Genomic DNA, 17,694 nt, shown 5'->3' with positions numbered 1-17,694 from the left:
GCTTTTGCAGAAGAAGCTGGAGGCATTGAAGAAGGAGCTAAAAGGGAGCGATTCCGCTAGGCATGTGGGACTTGTGGATGCAGCCCTTAATTCGCTTAACAAGGATTCACGGGTGGTCAATCTGTTGAAATCAGAGCACTACATTTTGGCCACCGTGCTCGATCCTAGATTTAAAGCCTACCTTGGATCTCTCTTTCCGGCAGACACAGGTCTGCTGGGGTTGAAAGACCTGCTGGTGACAAAATTGTCAAGTCAAGCGGAACGCGACCTGTCAACATCTCCTCCTTCACATTCTCCCGCAACTGGGGGTGCGAGGAAAAGGCTCAGAATTCCGAGCCCACCCGCTGGCGGTGATGCAGGGCAGTCTGGAGCGACTGCTGATGCTGACATCTGGTCCGGACTGAAGGACCTGACAACGATTACGGACATGTCGTCTACTGTCACTGCATATGATTCTCTCAACATTGATAGAATGGTGGAGGATTATATGAGTGACCGCATCCAAGTAGGCACGTCACACAGTCCGTACTTATACTGGCAGGAAAAAGAGGCAATTTGGAGGCCCTTGCACAAACTGGCTTTATTCTACCTAAGTTGCCCTCCCACAAGTGTGTACTCCGAAAGAGTGTTTAGTGCCGCCGCTCACCTTGTCAGCAATCGGCGTACGAGGTTACATCCAGAAAATGTGGAGAAGATGATGTTCATTAAAATGAATTATAATCAATTCCTCCGCGGAGACATTGACCAGCAGCAATTGCCTCCACAAAGTACACAGGGAGCTGAGATGGTGGATTCCAGTGGGGACGAATTGATAATCTGTGAGGAGGGGGATGTACACGGTGATATATCGGAGGGTGAAGATGAGGTGGACATCTTGCCTCTGTAGAGCCAGTTTGTGCAAGGAGAGATTAATTGCTTCTTTTTTGGGGGGGGGTCCAAACCAACCCGTCATATCAGTCACAGTCGTGTGGCAGACCCTGTCACTGAAATGATGGGTTGGTTAAAGTGTGCATGTCCTGTTTTGTTTATACAACATAAGGGTGGGTGGGAGGGCCCAAGGACAATTCCATCTTGCACCTCTTTTTTCTTTTCTTTTTCTTTGCATCATGTGCTGATTGGGGAGGGTTTTTTGGAAGGGACATCCTGCGTGACACTGCAGTGCCACTCCTAGATGGGCCCGGTGTTTGTGTCGGCCACTAGGGTCGCTAATCTTACTCACACAGTCAGCTACCTCATTGCGCCTCTTTTTTTCTTTGCGTCATGTGCTGTTTGGGGAGGGTTTTTTGGAAGGGACATCCTGCGTGACACTGCAGTGCCACTCCTAGATGGGCCCGGTGTTTGTGTCGGCCACTAGGGTCGCTAATCTTACTCACACAGCTACCTCATTGCGCCTCTTTTTTTCTTTGCGTCATGTGCTGTTTGGGGAGGGTTTTTTGGAAGGGACATCCTGCGTGACACTGCAGTGCCACTCCTAGATGGGCCCGGTGTTTGTGTCGGCCACTAGGGTCGCTAATCTTACTCACACAGCTACCTCATTGCGCCTCTTTTTTTCTTTGCGTCATGTGCTGTTTGGGGAGGGTTTTTTGGAAGGGACATCCTGCGTGACACTGCAGTGCCACTCCTAGATGGGCCCGGTGTTTGTGTCGGCCACTAGGGTCGCTTATCTTACTCACACAGCGACCTCGGTGCAAATTTTAGGACTAAAAATAATATTGTGAGGTGTGAGGTATTCAGAATAGACTGAAAATGAGTGTAAATTATGGTTTTTGAGGTTAATAATACTTTGGGATCAAAATGACCCCCAAATTCTATGATTTAAGCTGTTTTTTAGTGTTTTTTGAAAAAAACACCCGAATCCAAAACACACCCGAATCCGACAAAAAAAATTCGGTGAGGTTTTGCCAAAACGCGTTCGAACCCAAAACACGGCCGCGGAACCGAACCCAAAACCAAAACACAAAACCCGAAAAATTTCAGGCGCTCATCTCTAGTTCTAACAAAACAAAACATATTCCTAGCAGTTTTCATTTATCTAATACATGTAAGACAAGAACCTGGGACAAACATACCTGCCCTCAAACACTATCCCAGTGTTCTTGTCACAATATATATATATATATAAATGTGTATATATAAATGTGTATATATATATATATATATATATATATATAAAACAACTGTGTTCATGGTCATGGTGCAATGATGCTCCTTGGCACCTCTGTAATAATTTTACCAATTATGCCTCAGATTTTTAGATGGCTTATATTTCAGGAAAGACAATTATGTAGAAAGATATGTACAGAGCTGTTTTAAAGTGACACCATCTCCTATTGCCATCTGCACGGCAAAGCATGAAGAGTTGTAGAAAGAATTCTGGATCCGCCCTGTTTTCTTAAACAACTTCAGTATATAATACAATGGCAAGGGTGCGGTGTAAAGGATAATTCATGGGACCAGAAGAGAGTGTCCATGTTACTCGATTGTTGTGAGAATTTCACCTGAGACTTCCCAATAAACCAGACAAAACATTGTTGTTGAAAAGGAGAAAAACTGTAAGTTACAGACAATTTCACCTCCGGCCACCAGTAGTCACAATTGTATCTACATTTATTATTGAACTTGCCCTTACACTTGCCCTTGTCCTAGATGACTTTTACTGCCTCAGAAGACTCCATCTTGGATTTTGTGTCTCGTTTGAAACCTCTGCTTAAGTATTTTATTTCAACACCAGTTACCTAAACCTGTTAATCTGGTATTACTGGCTACCAGCTTGTGTATGGACTTCATTTATTGTTAAAATTCCTGCTTGTGTACTACCCTCATTTATATCTGATTACAAACTTGTATTATTTTTTTTTATAACAAGTTTCTATATGAAAATCTCTTGAGGTACTTCAGTATACTGACTCTTTTTACAAGTTGTTATCTCCAATTAAAATTCAACTAAAAAACACAACCAGACAAAGAATATCTCTAGTCACTATCTTCCGTTTTTCACTTTTGCTTACTCTCGAGTCCCACATATATTTTATATTTTCGTTATTGTATTTTAATACCATTTATACATTGTTTAAAAATATACTCAAAATCAGAAGTTGTCTTAAAAGAAAAAAATAATAAAATAAAATAACGGGCCTTGATATTTATTCATCATTAAATAAACAGTGAAATAGCTAAAAGCATTCAACTACCAATTTACTTCCACAAAATGGCTGATGCCAGAAAACATCTTCTCGCAATCTGAAGAAGAAATGAAGAATGAAATTTGTTGTGTATATATAAAACCAAGTGGGAATGATAAATATGTAAACCTTCCTTCCCTGCTATTATCTTGCTCAGTGTTGGATGGCGGGAGGCGGAGAGGTGTTGTGGTACGAGCTTGGGTACATATTGTCCGCCAGTGCCCTTGTTAGACATGCAGGTTTTAGCCGCCTTAGAGTATAGGTTTTCTGAACTCTTGTTTACGTTGATGTGCTTCCAGACGCATTAAGGTGATTGCTTCATAGTTTTTGTGGGGGCCGATCAATGCTGTCTCATGGGAGAAAATCTAATGTGAGCAGATGGACGCCAAGGCTATTCTTGTTTTAAGGCTAAACACACTTTAAATAAACTTTGAGACTGAAAGACCAGACACACGTATGACGGATGTGTCACTTGATGTATTGATGACTGTCATTTTGATTTTGAGGCTTTGGGATGAATACATTTTCAGTCCCATTAGTATCAAGAAAAAATGTAAATTCACCGAACCAAAAGTCACTTGCAGTGGTGTTATTAAGCCAGCCCATGGAAGTAATGTGTTTTCATTTCTGTGTTTCCACGCATGAAATATGGCAATTCCCGTGAATTGGCCATTGCTAAAATAGAAGATGCTGTTTAGCGGGAGATCGGGTTGAAGCTGGTCATATTAAGAGGACTCTCAGAGCAATCTTGTAGTTAACCCTTTCAGCAGCTGTATTGCAAAGATCATATCTTCAATAGTTATATACCACGTTATGTATGTGGCATGGATACAGCTTAAAAGTAAATATTGAGCTAACATGAAGTATTCAGTTGTTTGAGTGAAAAGTTTCAACCATCTTTCTTCTATGACATCCAATTCATTTGATGTAAAAGAAGTTGAAAACCAATTCCAACTGTTCCCTGAGAGATGGAAAAGGTCCTACCAATTTCACAATGAATAACCAACAAACCCAAGGCCTGGACTAGGGATTGGTAATACTTCATTGTGTGGATGAACCAAGCAGCTGTTAAAAGGTTGCCAACCAAAAACTACAAAATAAAAAAAAGAAAATAAACAGTGCTGCACTCACCAATCTATTAATAAAGTTTTGTAATAATATAGGAGATAATGCTGTAGTAACAGTAAAATACCCTACCAATTTCACAAAGTGATACCACCCTGTTTCCAATGTCTAAGATAAAGGGCGGGATGTAATAAAGTCCGAATTTGGTGGCGGTGCAGGATCCAGGCCGAACTCGGATGTTTTTTTTAAAGGGGTAATCATGTATAAGGCATGGTTTAGCCTTGTACATGATTGCCCCTTCAAAAAATCGTCAGAGTTCGTATGGCATCCCGCACGGCTGCCGAACTCAGACTTCATTAAATCCCGGCCAACGTATCTATAGCATGGTATTGTATATTAAATGAAAAGATTTCAAAACCTTTCCACACTTATTGCATTTATTATTATGTAGGGTAACATAAAGAAATAGAAACAGATAATTTGATGGCATATAAGAACCACTTGACCTTTCTAGTATGCCCCTTTTTTACCTTTTTGGAAACATCAACTGTATTTGGTCCACATTTCCCATTCAGGTAGACAAGGGACAAGACAACAGGAATAGATCTTTTGGACTATGAGACCACATTGTCTGAATCAACACCATCACTAGCAAAAGAACACAAAATTGTCAAGTGAATGAGCAGAAGACAATCAGTTATTGAGGATAGTGGTTTGCCTTTGTGGACAGGGAGTAGATAAGATTGATGGTTGGAATGCAAGGAGCGTCTCAAAAGGAGACCTATATCAAGTGTGAAATACATGTGCTGGTTAAAGGTATGTTTATTGTTGAATCACTCAGTTTAGTTAAGAACACAACAAACTAGGCCAGCTATAGTTTTGTTCCAGCTCATGTTGAGCCTAGTCTGTTCCTAGCCAGTTTATTTGTCACAGTTTTTGAGTCCTTGTTTGCTTGGTCCTGTGCTGGAATCCTTGCTGTAGCCGAAGTCTTGAACCTTGCCTGCACCTAATCTCAGTGACTGTTTTCCTTGCCATCCATGCGTTCAGGTATATTTAATACTCACTAGCGCTCCCATACTACTCTTTCAAACTAGAAATGTAGCTCTGTTTTGAAGCTTAACAAAATGCAGAAAATTCCACTCTAAACCTAGTCGGTAAAGCATTTTATTATGGAACAAAACTGAACAACATTAGTATCTCAGATTGTGTAGCAATATTATTATTAAATTGTGCTATGTATCAGTCTGCAATCACATACCCATGTTCAGAATTATAGATGAAGACTCCAAGAATGTACATTAATCTCAGTATAAGTAAAGATGGATAAAAAAAGACATATATGAAATTCAAACAATCCATTCTCTAAGTAGTGAGAAACATGTGAACCAAAGTTTTTGTATTGCAGAATTTGCCTTTGTTGTCTCTGACATAGCCTTCCCCTCTGCTCCAACTAATTGAAAACCATTTTGTAGCCATGGTGTTTTTATGCTGATTTTATATTTTTCCATAGAAGGTAACATTTGGTGACATATTAAACAGCTGAAGCTTACTTTTAATCAAGAGGTTACTTTTGCTCATGAATATTAGATTTCCCCCATAAAATAAAGTATACAGTCCTTCAGTCTTTGAAAATAACAAATTTAAACAGCTGAAGCCTAGTTTTAATCAAGAGGTTACTTTTTCTCATGAATGTAGATTTCCCCCATAAAATAAAGTACACAGTTCTTCAGTCTTTGAAAAATAACGAATGCACTACCCTATGTAGCCAATAAAGAAGAATAGTGCATCTGAAATAGTCCATCCTGAACGGAGGAGGTCTTTGTGTTTACTATGGGATTTAGCATTTATTAGGTTTAAAGTGGTTATGTAGATGTCTTCCGTAACAAATCTTCTGCTCAACCACTTAGGGCAATAGATATTCATCAAACTTGTATATAGTATCTTGAGTCATCTAGTTTTAGCTTAAATACATACATTTAGACTGAGCCAGTTGCTGTGAGACTATACCACTGTGCCATGGTCAAGCATTTTTAATCTCATTGTAATAACTTTCCTCCTAGTTCTGGCACACATTCTGGTTAACATTTAAAGTTATTGGTTACTGGTGTAATGACTGTTGTGTCTTCAGTACTTGATGAAAACACTTAAGCATTACGGCTAAGAATTATAATCAACCTGCTGTCTTTAAAGAGCAATGTTGAAGATAAAGTTACCTCTACAACTTTAACAGATTAATCTATTCAGATTTTCTGTCCTTGACAGCCTTTGGGAGCTATGTAACACAGTTTGGAGATAGATAAAGTGGAGAGTGATAAAGTACTAACCAATCAGCTCCTAACTATAATGTTTAAACAAAGCCTGGAATATGTCAGTTAGGAGTTGATTGGTGATTTTTTGCTCTAAACTTTATCTCCCCCCAAGCTTTGATACATCTCCCATTTGTAATTAGTGTCACTGCTCTGTACAAATTGGGCATACCAAGTGTACAGGAAATTAAATTCCACTGTTGGTGTCTAAACTAACATTTTGAGGCAGATGTACTAAGCATTGGGCAGTTATAAAGTGGAGAGAGATAAAGTACCACTCAGTACATCTTCCCCTTTATCTCTCGTGGAAAATCTCAGAGCCTAGCAACCCATGTAGCACTTCTCTTATAAAAATAATTCTTCAGTATGTTTACCTTCAATGGACACAGATAACAAAAGATGGTCTTTCTGCTTTACAACACTGCTACATAATATAGTTTTGGTTTCCCATATCTCCTAGTGGGCTTAAGGATGGCCAATGAAAGCATGCAGAACTTTCCTGTTGCTTGAAGGAGACAAGATAACAAATGTCAGTTTTTCAATCTCATACTGCCCCACTCGATTACTGCGATCGGTAGATGAAGGACTTTTAGCAGTACCTAGAATTTACCGTAATTCATCTGGGGGTCGAGCTTTTAGTCATGCGGCTCCAACTCTATGGAACTCACTTCCCCGCACAATGCGAGAGGCCCTAACTATAGAATCCTTCAAAAGTAGACTCAAGACTTTCCTGTTTACCCAAGCATTTCCATAGTGTCCCTTCTAGTATCTTCATGCTTCTGTATTTTATGAAAATGTACTTCATTATTTTCTGTACTATATTATGCTATGCTATGTATCTGTTAAGCGCCTTGAGTCCTATTGGAGAAAGAGCGCTAGATAAATAAAATTATTATTATTAGTATTATTATTATTTATTAAATCTAATTGGCTGCTGTAGGCAACACCATCACTTTTCATTTTTAGAAGCTTTAGGGGGTAATTCAGACTGGCAGTCTGAATTACTTTGTGGAGTGCGCACGCGCAGCAGCCTTACTGCACGTACGCACCCCGGGATCCCAGTGAGATGCTATTAGCAGCTCACTGGCTGCGATTGCCTCTGCCTGATTGACAGGCAGAGGCGGTCATGGGGCGGGAGGGGACGTGCCAATGGCATTAGAACGCTGTTGGTGGGGCGCAGTCCGGATAACGGAGGCATGTCCGGACAGTTTGGGGGGCGGGCCGTGGCGGCTGCGGGACATCACATGCAGAGCGCAGGAGCTGCGCTGGCAGGGAGCTACTCGTCATGTACAAAAGCATCGCCGCTGTGCGATGCCTTTGTACCTATGCAGGGGGAGGGCAGGGACTGACATGCGGGGCGGACTAGCCCTGTGCTGGGCGTCCCCCCGCATGTCAAAGTAAATGATCATAGACATGCTAAATTTAGCACATCTATGATCAACTCTAAATTACTTCCTTAGTTAATCTATCCATTAATCTCCTATCTTCTACAACATATGAATAAACAATACACAATAATAATAACAATAATAATAATACTAATAATAATAATAATAATAATAAAACACAACATTACGTAATCAGTTCTTATTGGATGCTTGCAATTCACCTCTACAGGCGACGTCATTCCTTAGCCAAAGCTATGTTAGTTGATTGAGCTCACTGATGTTTATGGGAATTTGATTGTGTTGACAATTAGCAGTTCGGCAGAAGTATGGGAATATTCTTTGTTTTGTTTACATAGATTTGTGTATGTGTCTGCCAGCAAAGTGAATGTCTGCAAACATTTATGCATCACAAATTGCATTGCAATTATATTTCACCAGGCTTATGAGATTGTGTATGCTTAGTCTCTAGCTATTGGCACTTTTTAAAATTGCTTTTGTAAACACATTCTGCTATTAGAAACATAATGGCTTTACTTTTTCCACCTTGAGAAATGTGTTCATTTGCAGCAAGTGGAAATAGAAAGATCTCCCTACGCAAATATAATGGCTGCCTCGTTTGTTGGTTGCCCATCTGGGAGATTATGCAAATGCAGCTACAAATCCCTTCCCTGGTGTACATCCTTGCATATGAATGTGCAAAGACTGAGATGCCCACTTTCAGCGTTCGCACTCTTTAGATGCACCATCATTTGCAGAAGCGAAACCTTCATCAGCCTATCGCAGTTGTAGTTTCACTGACTATGGCCTCCTGTGTGAGCGGCTGAATGCCATTGATGTGCCCACTACACTCCCATAGGCACGCAAAGAAGACAGACCATCTCCGTATGTGCGCTAAGTCACCTTCCTGTCACCGCCTAGGACCACTTACTACATTTTCACAACACTTCTCCATGCACGTGCCCGAAATTGCAACGGTGGCTCTGTTACAGAAACAATTGGGATGCATGTACGGTGCATCTTAGGCGCATGTGCAGTAGCAAAATTATTGTTCCACTGTGTCTTACCTCGGCAATACGTAAACCACTGAATAAGCCCCATAGTGTACAGTACATAAACTAATAGTCTTTGGAGGAAATTTAGCAAACATTCTATAGTTCAAGTGTAAGCAACCAATCAGATTTTGCCTATCATTTTATAGAATGTACTAGATAAATGATACAAAAATCTGATTGGTTGCTAGATTTGAGATAAATCAACCACAAATCAACTGTTAGTCCATAATTACCATTATGACTCATTGCATAATATTCACAAAACATTGCTAGAAAAACTTACCTAAATGGGGGGGAGCACGTTGTGAGTTATGCTATTTAGCAAAAAAATAAAAATAAATAATAATATACTTTTTTTTTCTGTCTGAAGCTAATAATCTTTTGAACCTCATTTGTCCTTTTATGTCACATGGCTACATTGTGGCTGCCTAGAAACCTACTTGCACTTGTTATAGTCTCTTGAGGCAGGCTGTGGGCACACAGTCAAACATTTATGCAAATGTTCACATTTTGGAAGATAAAAGATATATAGCTGATCAACAAAGCATGGTTGCATAAATACTCTTGCAATGCAAGTCACAACTAATGATCTCTGCTGTTCATTATATATATATATATATATATATATATCATTTTCTTTTTTACAATATTTGTGCTATCTTTTCTGCTTTGTCCACTGTTCTATCACATGAGCTATAAGCTTCATGTCATGTTAAAGAGGCACAAGAAGGAAAAGTAACAATACATACATACAGTATGAGAGAGAGACAGATATACTGTATAGTAAATAAGTAGATAGGAGATAGACACATAGATGGCGAAGTTTAATTTAGGGTAGACATAAAAATTTCCAATTATGACTGGCCAACCTTAAATCGTGAGTACTAATGCAACCAGAACAATCATCATCATCAACTGGAAATCGACATCAATGTGCATTGGGACAGAATGTACACTTGGTAAAGAACTGATTGATACATATCCAAATAACAATCTCAAATACGCATGCTTAAAATGCCTCTGCTCTCACATGCTGTAATGCCTGTGCACGTGAAAGCATCTGATTAATGATCAGAGTGCAAATGTTAGTGCAGATCAGAATACTGGCAGAAGTTGTCAGCATGGAGAGTGTGACATCATTTACGTGATCTGCAAAAAAACATGTGCAAATTCCCATGCATCACCTATATAGGATCGTTAGATATGATCTATGGATAGATATGAGAGAGAGAATACTATAAAAGTTCATAATTAAGACAGATATAAGACAGAAGAAAGAAAATAAATGATGCGCTGCACAACTCAACTAATTAAATTGATAACATTTATTACATACATTACATACAACATTCACAATACCACTCGGCCGGTGATTAATTTTAAAATATGTAACAATTATAATAAAATTATCATCAAACGTCACTTCTTGTAATCTTCAATATTAATTGCAGTATATTAATGTTAGTATTATGCTAAAAGTCAGTTTAATATTATAAAATATGGTTATATGCTGATAACCATTCATCCAACATGAAGCGCATTAGTTATGGATTAGTATTGTTAGTTTGTGTCCATTATTCCAACATGACCAAGTTATATTGCATCCAACATGACTTAGACTGATGTTATTATGATCGCTTGCAAGCTTACAATCACTGTTCATTGAAAACAAAGTCCATGTGCAGATTTATACTTGCATGGCCATGTGTATATGAGGTGATCCACTCCACGGCGTGCGGCAATCCGGTATACGGCTATTAGTGTACTCAGGTCACGTCTCACCCCTTTGAAAAGCCTCTGGTTCTCAGGCCCTCTATGCAGTGGTTACCAGTTTTTGACCTTGCACCGACAGATCATGGCGAGCACAGGAAAAAAAATACAAAATATATATTATGCCATACACCGCAATGCCCTTGATACATTAAAACCCCATTTTCCATATCACGGCAGGCAAGAGTCCCCATTTTACACATTACGGCAGGCACGTGTCCCCATTTTACACATTACGGCAGGCACGTGTCCCCATTTTACACATTACGTCAGTCAAGCGTCCCCATTTTACACATTAAGGCAGACAATAGTCCCCATTTTACACATTCCGGTAGGCAAGAGTTCCCATTTTACACATTACGGCAGGCAAGTGTCCCCATTTACACATTCCGGCAGACAGGTGTCCCCATTTTACACATTAAGGCAGGCATGTGTCCCCATTTCACACAGTACGGCAGGTGGGGTGGGGGGGAGGGAGGGAGAGAGACGGAAAGGTGCTGACTTACATTTGAAGCGGTTCTTCCCACTCTTCAGCCGCCTCTCCCTCGTCTGCGCGGCGCCGGACGGCTTGGCTCCCCCTTCTCCCTCCTCCCGAGTGCCCAGCTCGGGGGGCGGGGTTTCGCGGAATGACGCAATTGTGTCGTGACGTCACGACGCAATCACGTCATTCTGCGAAACCCCGCCCCCCGAGCTGGGCACTCAGGAGGAGAGGGGAGGGGGGATTCAAAGTGCTCAAGAAGTGCCGCGGCGGGCGCCCCGTGCGTTTGCACGGCTCGTCCGCCGCAAGAAACGGCACTGCCTATAGAAATACCCTCTCACCAAGAGAATGGATCACCCAACAAAAAAATTAAGCAGTTTTATATAAGAGTCTTTAATCAATGATTATAAAATTGTATATAATGTGGCATAGTGATGTTACAAGATGGCAAAATACATCACAAATGATTGAACATACATCAAATGCTAAGTTGACACAATAGAAGTACCTTTACAGGTGTGCGTTCTAGGGTGGATATTCAAGTAGAAGGATAGTGTATAATAAGGGTGTGGTATGGTATGCCGGCGTCCGGGCTTCCGGCGACCAGCATACCGGCGCCGGAAGCCCGACCGCCGGCATACCGTCAGCGTGGCGAGCGCAAATGAGCCCCTTGCGGGCTCGTTGTGCTCGCCACGCTGAGGGCACGGTGGCGCGCTACACGCTATTTATTCTCCCTCCAGGGGGGTCGTGGACCCCCACGAGGGAGAAAAACTGTTGGTATGCCGGCTGTCGGGATTCCGGCGCCGGGATCCCGACAGTCGGCAACCTGAAGACCACCCTATAATAATTGATAAACCCTACGTCCAAGAGGACTTCTTCAGGGGTAAGTGATTTCTGGGTGAAAAAGAGGGACTTATTCAATCAATTTGTAAGTGGAAGGAATAAGTGATAATAAAACACCTTTTCAAATAAAAAACTGTGAAGTGATAATTAAATTTTTTTTTAAAGTACATACCTATATGGTGTATATTAAACGTAAATGCATTCTGTGCTTAGACTTGGGTCCCATCGCCATGAAATCTCATTATGGTATGCAATTACTCCAAAATATGGAAAAATCCGATATCCAAAATACTTCTGGTCCTAAGCATTTTGGATATAGGATACTCAACCTTTGTATGTATGTATATATATATATATATATATATATATATATATATATATATATACATATACAGTATGTGTGTGTTTTAAATCCTCCGGAGTATGGTGTTGGTTTTGCTGAGAGCTTTTGGCTTTTATAAAGAACCAGATTAGGGTCCTGGGGTTGGATGTGAGAAGAGAGGGCAGATTCTCCATCCATTTAGGCCCAGTTTGAGTCTTTTGGCCTTTAGCATCACAGAATGTTAATTACTGTAGGGCAGAGGTTGCCAAACACTCGATCGCGGACATGCAACCAGTTGATTGTGATCCACCGCCCATCCACAGAAGTGAGGAGAGCGCAGCGCGCGCCTCTCCTGCCTGCCGCCCTGCCCCCTCAGTCTGTTCTCCGGCGGTGATGGCGGAGTGTATATCTCAAATCAGGCGCAGGTTCATTAGCCAATCAGAGCTCGCAGACCCTGTGCCTGATTTGAGATATACACGCTGCCGTCACCGCCGGAGACCAGACTGAGGGCCCAGGGCAGGGCAGAAGGGAGGAAAGGCGCGTGCTGCGCTCTCCTCACCAGAGCAGCAAAACGGTGAGCAGCACTATGGGGGCATATCTGGCACTGTGAGGGCATATCTGGCACTGTGGGGGCATATCTGGCACTGTGGGGGCATATCTAGCACTGTGGGGGCATATCTGTCACTGTGGGCACATGGCACTGTGGGGGCATATCTAGTACTGTGGGGGCATATCTGGCACTGTGGGCACATGGCACTGTGGGGGCATATCTGCCACTGTGGGCACATGGCACTGTGGGAGCATATCTGGCACTGTGGGGGCATTTCTGGCACTGTGGGCACATGGCACTGTGGGGGCATATTTAGCACTGTGGGGACATATCTGGCACTGTAGGGGCATGGCACTGTAGGGGCATGGCACTGTGGGGGCATATGTGGCACTGTGGGAGCATATCTAGCACTGTGGGGGCATATATCTAGCACTGTGGGGCATATCTGGCACTGTGGGACATATCTGGCACTGTGGGGGGTATATGTGGCACTGTGGGGCATATCTGGCACTGTGTGCACATGGTACTGTGGGGGCATATGTAGCACTGTGGGAGCATATCTAGCACTGTGGGGGCATATCTGGCACTGTGGGCACATGGCACTGTGGGTGCATATCTAGCACTGTGGTGGCATATCTAGCACTGTGGTCACATGGCACTGTGGGGGGCATATCTAGCACTGTGGGGGCATATCTGCCACTGTGGGCACATGGCACTGTGTGGGCATATGTGGCACTGTGGGAGCATATCTGGCACTGTAGGCACATGGCACTGTGGGGGCATATCTGGCACTGTGGGGGCATATCTGGCACTGTGGGCACATGGCACTGTGGGGCATATGTGGCACTGTGGGAGAATATCTGGCACTGTGGGGGCATATCTGGCACTGTGGGGGCATATCTAGCACTGTGGGGGCATATCTGGCACTGTGGGCACATGGCACTGTGGGGGCATATCTAGCACTGTGGGGGCATATCTGGCACTGTGGGCACATGGCACTGTGGGGGCATATCTAGCACTGTGGGGGCATATCTGGCACTGTAGGCACATGGCACTGTGGGGGGCATATGTGGCACTTTGAGGGCATATCTAGCACTGTGGGGCATATCTGGCACTGTGGGGGCATATGTGTATCTGGCCCTGTGGGGGCATATGTGGCACTCTGGGGGCATATCTGGCACTGTGGAAGCATATGTGTGTCTGCACTGTGGGGGCGTATCTGGCACTGTGGGGGCATATGTGTATCTGGCACTGTAGGGGCATATGTGTTTGAGGTTTTTACCCAATGCGTGATTTCATGTGAGACAGTCATTACACCCTGTGCAGCAAGGCTACGCCCCTTTTATGTTATACCATGCCCCCACTTTGTTATGCCACACCCCTTTTTGGGCAGGTGCGCGCTATTATCCCACCTAGGTAGATCACAAAAGCTTTTCAGCTTTCAAAGTAGATCATCGACTCAAAAAGCCTGGCCACCCCTGCTGTAGGGCTTTCAGCTATATTGGTGTGTTAAAAAGCCTGATTATTGCTCACATCGCTTGGAAAAAGTAGAGACTATGGAGCCTCTGTGAGAGAAACCAGCTCTTAAAATCCAGTAAGCTGGATGCCTGGTAAAAACTTTTTGTATATTTTTTTTTTTTTTTAGTGAGCTAGAATTATCCTGTGCATAGTTAGCGCCAGATGGCAAGATATTCATTTTGATGTTTATTTCCTTTTTATCTTCGGTTGAGGCCAGTTGCACCAAACCAAAGGACTTATGTGATCTCCGTGCTGCTGCATCCTGCCATCTACCCCAAGAGATGAGACCCGTTCCCCTGACCCTGTTACAACATAGTGGAGAATTAGCTTGCATGATCTGTGCATAAGTGGAGGGAGCAGCAGTTTTAAAAGCCCTGCAGAAAACAGGTTTGTGTCTGCTTGGACCGGAGCTAAAGATATGGCAAAAAAATATGGTAAAACTGCAGGTGCAATACTCTGCAGAGGGTTTATCACAGTGTGACATGCTGGGAGCTGTTGTGCCTCAAACACAGAAGCAAGTCCAAGTGGTGCTTTGTCTGCACGATTGTGAAAACCTGTACAGTTAAAGGGCCAGCCTTTTTGGAAACCACTAATAATACATGTCCTGGGTGAAAGTCACTATAAAATTGCTGAAAAAACCCAACAACAAGGAGGACATAATTAAGGCCATGCTACAAGCAACAGCAGCACAGCAGGAAGCCACAAGGATCCAGCAAGAAGCCACCAGGCAACATCAATTGGAGGTTGAGGATATGAATATGGAGGCAACACTACAAGGACCATGAGAGTCTTAAAGAGGTAATATATCATCTTGCAGCATGGCCTAGAAATGCTTCCCCTACAAATGCTTTCTCTTAAACAAATGCAGAAACTGATGATATGGAGGCATATCTGACCACGTTTGAGAGGACAACCGAGTTGGAGAGTTAGCCTAAAAAACAATGGCCTGGACTGCTGGAACCTTTTCTCTCATGCGAGCCCCAAAAAATTTGATGTATGCATTACAGATGCTTTAGACTAGGAAAAACTAAAAAACAGAAGTTCTGACATGTCTGGGAGTTATCCTGTCGGTCAGAACACATGTGCATTCCCACTCATAAATGCACAACCTCATCCACCTGACCCGTCTTATGTCATTTCCTGTCTGTCGCTTAATTAGGAGACTCCAATAACTACTTTAGAGTACCTTTTAATCTATATATCTAATTTTTTTTAAAACACTTCAGGGTCTTTAATAATGCTAGACATGGATAATCTTTTAAAAAAAGAGTTTAAATCAATCAAATCACCTAAACCCAGGTACAATGGCCTTCCTTGCTGTGCTCCAAGCCTCATTCTCATTTTTTTAAGTACTGGATATTACTTCCTTGTTGTGCTCCAAGCCTCATTCTCGTTTTTTTTTTGTACTTGGTATTACATCCTTGTTGTGCTCCAAGCCTCATTCTCAATAATTTTATTTTATTTTATACCCCCCCCCCCCTCCCCCTTCAACTACTTGTGTTTTTCTTTATATCGGCACATGTGTTATGTGCTGCTTTTTTGTAGTGGTAATCTATTTTGCCTGGTGATCTAATGGTACCCTGGTGGTCTAGTGACATTAGTATTACCCAAAATCCATCTTTTCCAGCCGCGGACTAAGTCATTTGACTCCGTCCGCGGCTAGCGCCGCTGCTGGAAGCCGCTCGTATCAGCGGTCTCTACTTCCTGGTTGCGTTCCAGGATACATCAGCGCTGCGTTCCACGGCCAGCAGCGGGTTTCCCTGGTAGCTTTTAGTGCAGTATGTGTTATTGCTTGGCGCTTACATTCTTATATAAAAAATTAAATTAAAAAACTTATATTTAACTAAATGGGCGATCTAGAATCTATACTTTAAATATTTTTACTCTTCTAGTCACAAATAGCTAAGTTCATTTTAGTGCAATGGATAACAGAAAATTCTATATGTCCACCATATGGGATTCTAATAATAATTACCATAAATGGCCATCACAGTATCATTACAATAATGGCAATACATTTCTTGTAAATAGACACCCTTATATAGATGTCTTTATAGACCTTTGTTTTGTATAAGACATGGTACCCTCCTTAATTTACCAGCTACATGATACATGCATACTCAACACCACCAACATACAGTTATTTGCTTCCAAAAGAAATGGATTTTATAGTAAATATATTTATTTGTTGGGCCTTAAATATTATTTTGTCTATCAAGCAGTGAAAAAGAGTGTGTGTGTGTGTGTGTGTGTGTGTGTGTGTGTGTGTGTGTGTGTGTGGGGGGGGGGGGGGTATTAATATGGCCAGTTATCAAAATCCTTTTTCCAAAATTTGTAATGATAGTATTCCTAAACAGTTTAAGATAACATAATTTGATTAGCCACTTACGTCTTTAATCTCCTAAAACTCTTACTAGTTGTTCCTTATTAACTGTAACTGTCAATCAAACTTCACCTTTCTATATATCTCTCATTGCTGTTAGTATTAAAGCCCCACTCTAGAACTTAAATGAAATAAACTATATCTATACCTTCATTAAGGCCTCTAGGTGTTAAAGAATCCAATGAAAAAATCCAAAAGGACTCTCGTTTAAAAAGTTGTAATTCTCTATCCCCTCCTCTAGGGTCTTCTTTGACATACTCTAATATAGTACATGTCAAATCACTCACACCTGAGTTATGTTTTTCCATGAAATGCCTTGGAATACTGTGCATCAGTACTTTATTTATTTATTTATTTATTTTAATTATTTTTTATTAGGCAGATGAGATACAATACAGGAACAAGCAATAGCATTATGTCAGAATATTCTTACAGAGTCATAAAGATACAATGAACATCCCCTTGGGGGCGATCAAGAACTGAAATAAACAAAGTCCTGTGGACCTAATTTCTATCTAGACAAAACTTATACTCATTCATTTTCAAGATATTATGAGACAGTATAGGAATAGAAAGAGAGGCAGTGGGAGAAAAAGAAGAGAGGAGAGACAGGGACACAAGATCGAAAGCCAGAGGAGGGGAAGAAAAGTAGTAAAATACTGAATGTTGAGGTGAGGGGTGACCCGGCCGGCCCCGTCCGAATGGAAAGAGACGAAAAAACGTTATGTGATAACGTACATTGTTTAAAGATTACGATAGGGTCGAGCCCTATTAACGGAAAGGTGGAGAGGTCTTGAAAAAGGACGTCCATGGTTCCCAGATCCTAAGAAAGGCCTC

This window comes from Pseudophryne corroboree, chromosome 4 (assembly GCF_028390025.1).
Source record: "Pseudophryne corroboree isolate aPseCor3 chromosome 4, aPseCor3.hap2, whole genome shotgun sequence".
Lineage (NCBI taxonomy): Eukaryota > Metazoa > Chordata > Amphibia > Anura > Myobatrachidae > Pseudophryne > Pseudophryne corroboree.
Note: the sequence above shows the minus strand (reverse complement) of the source record.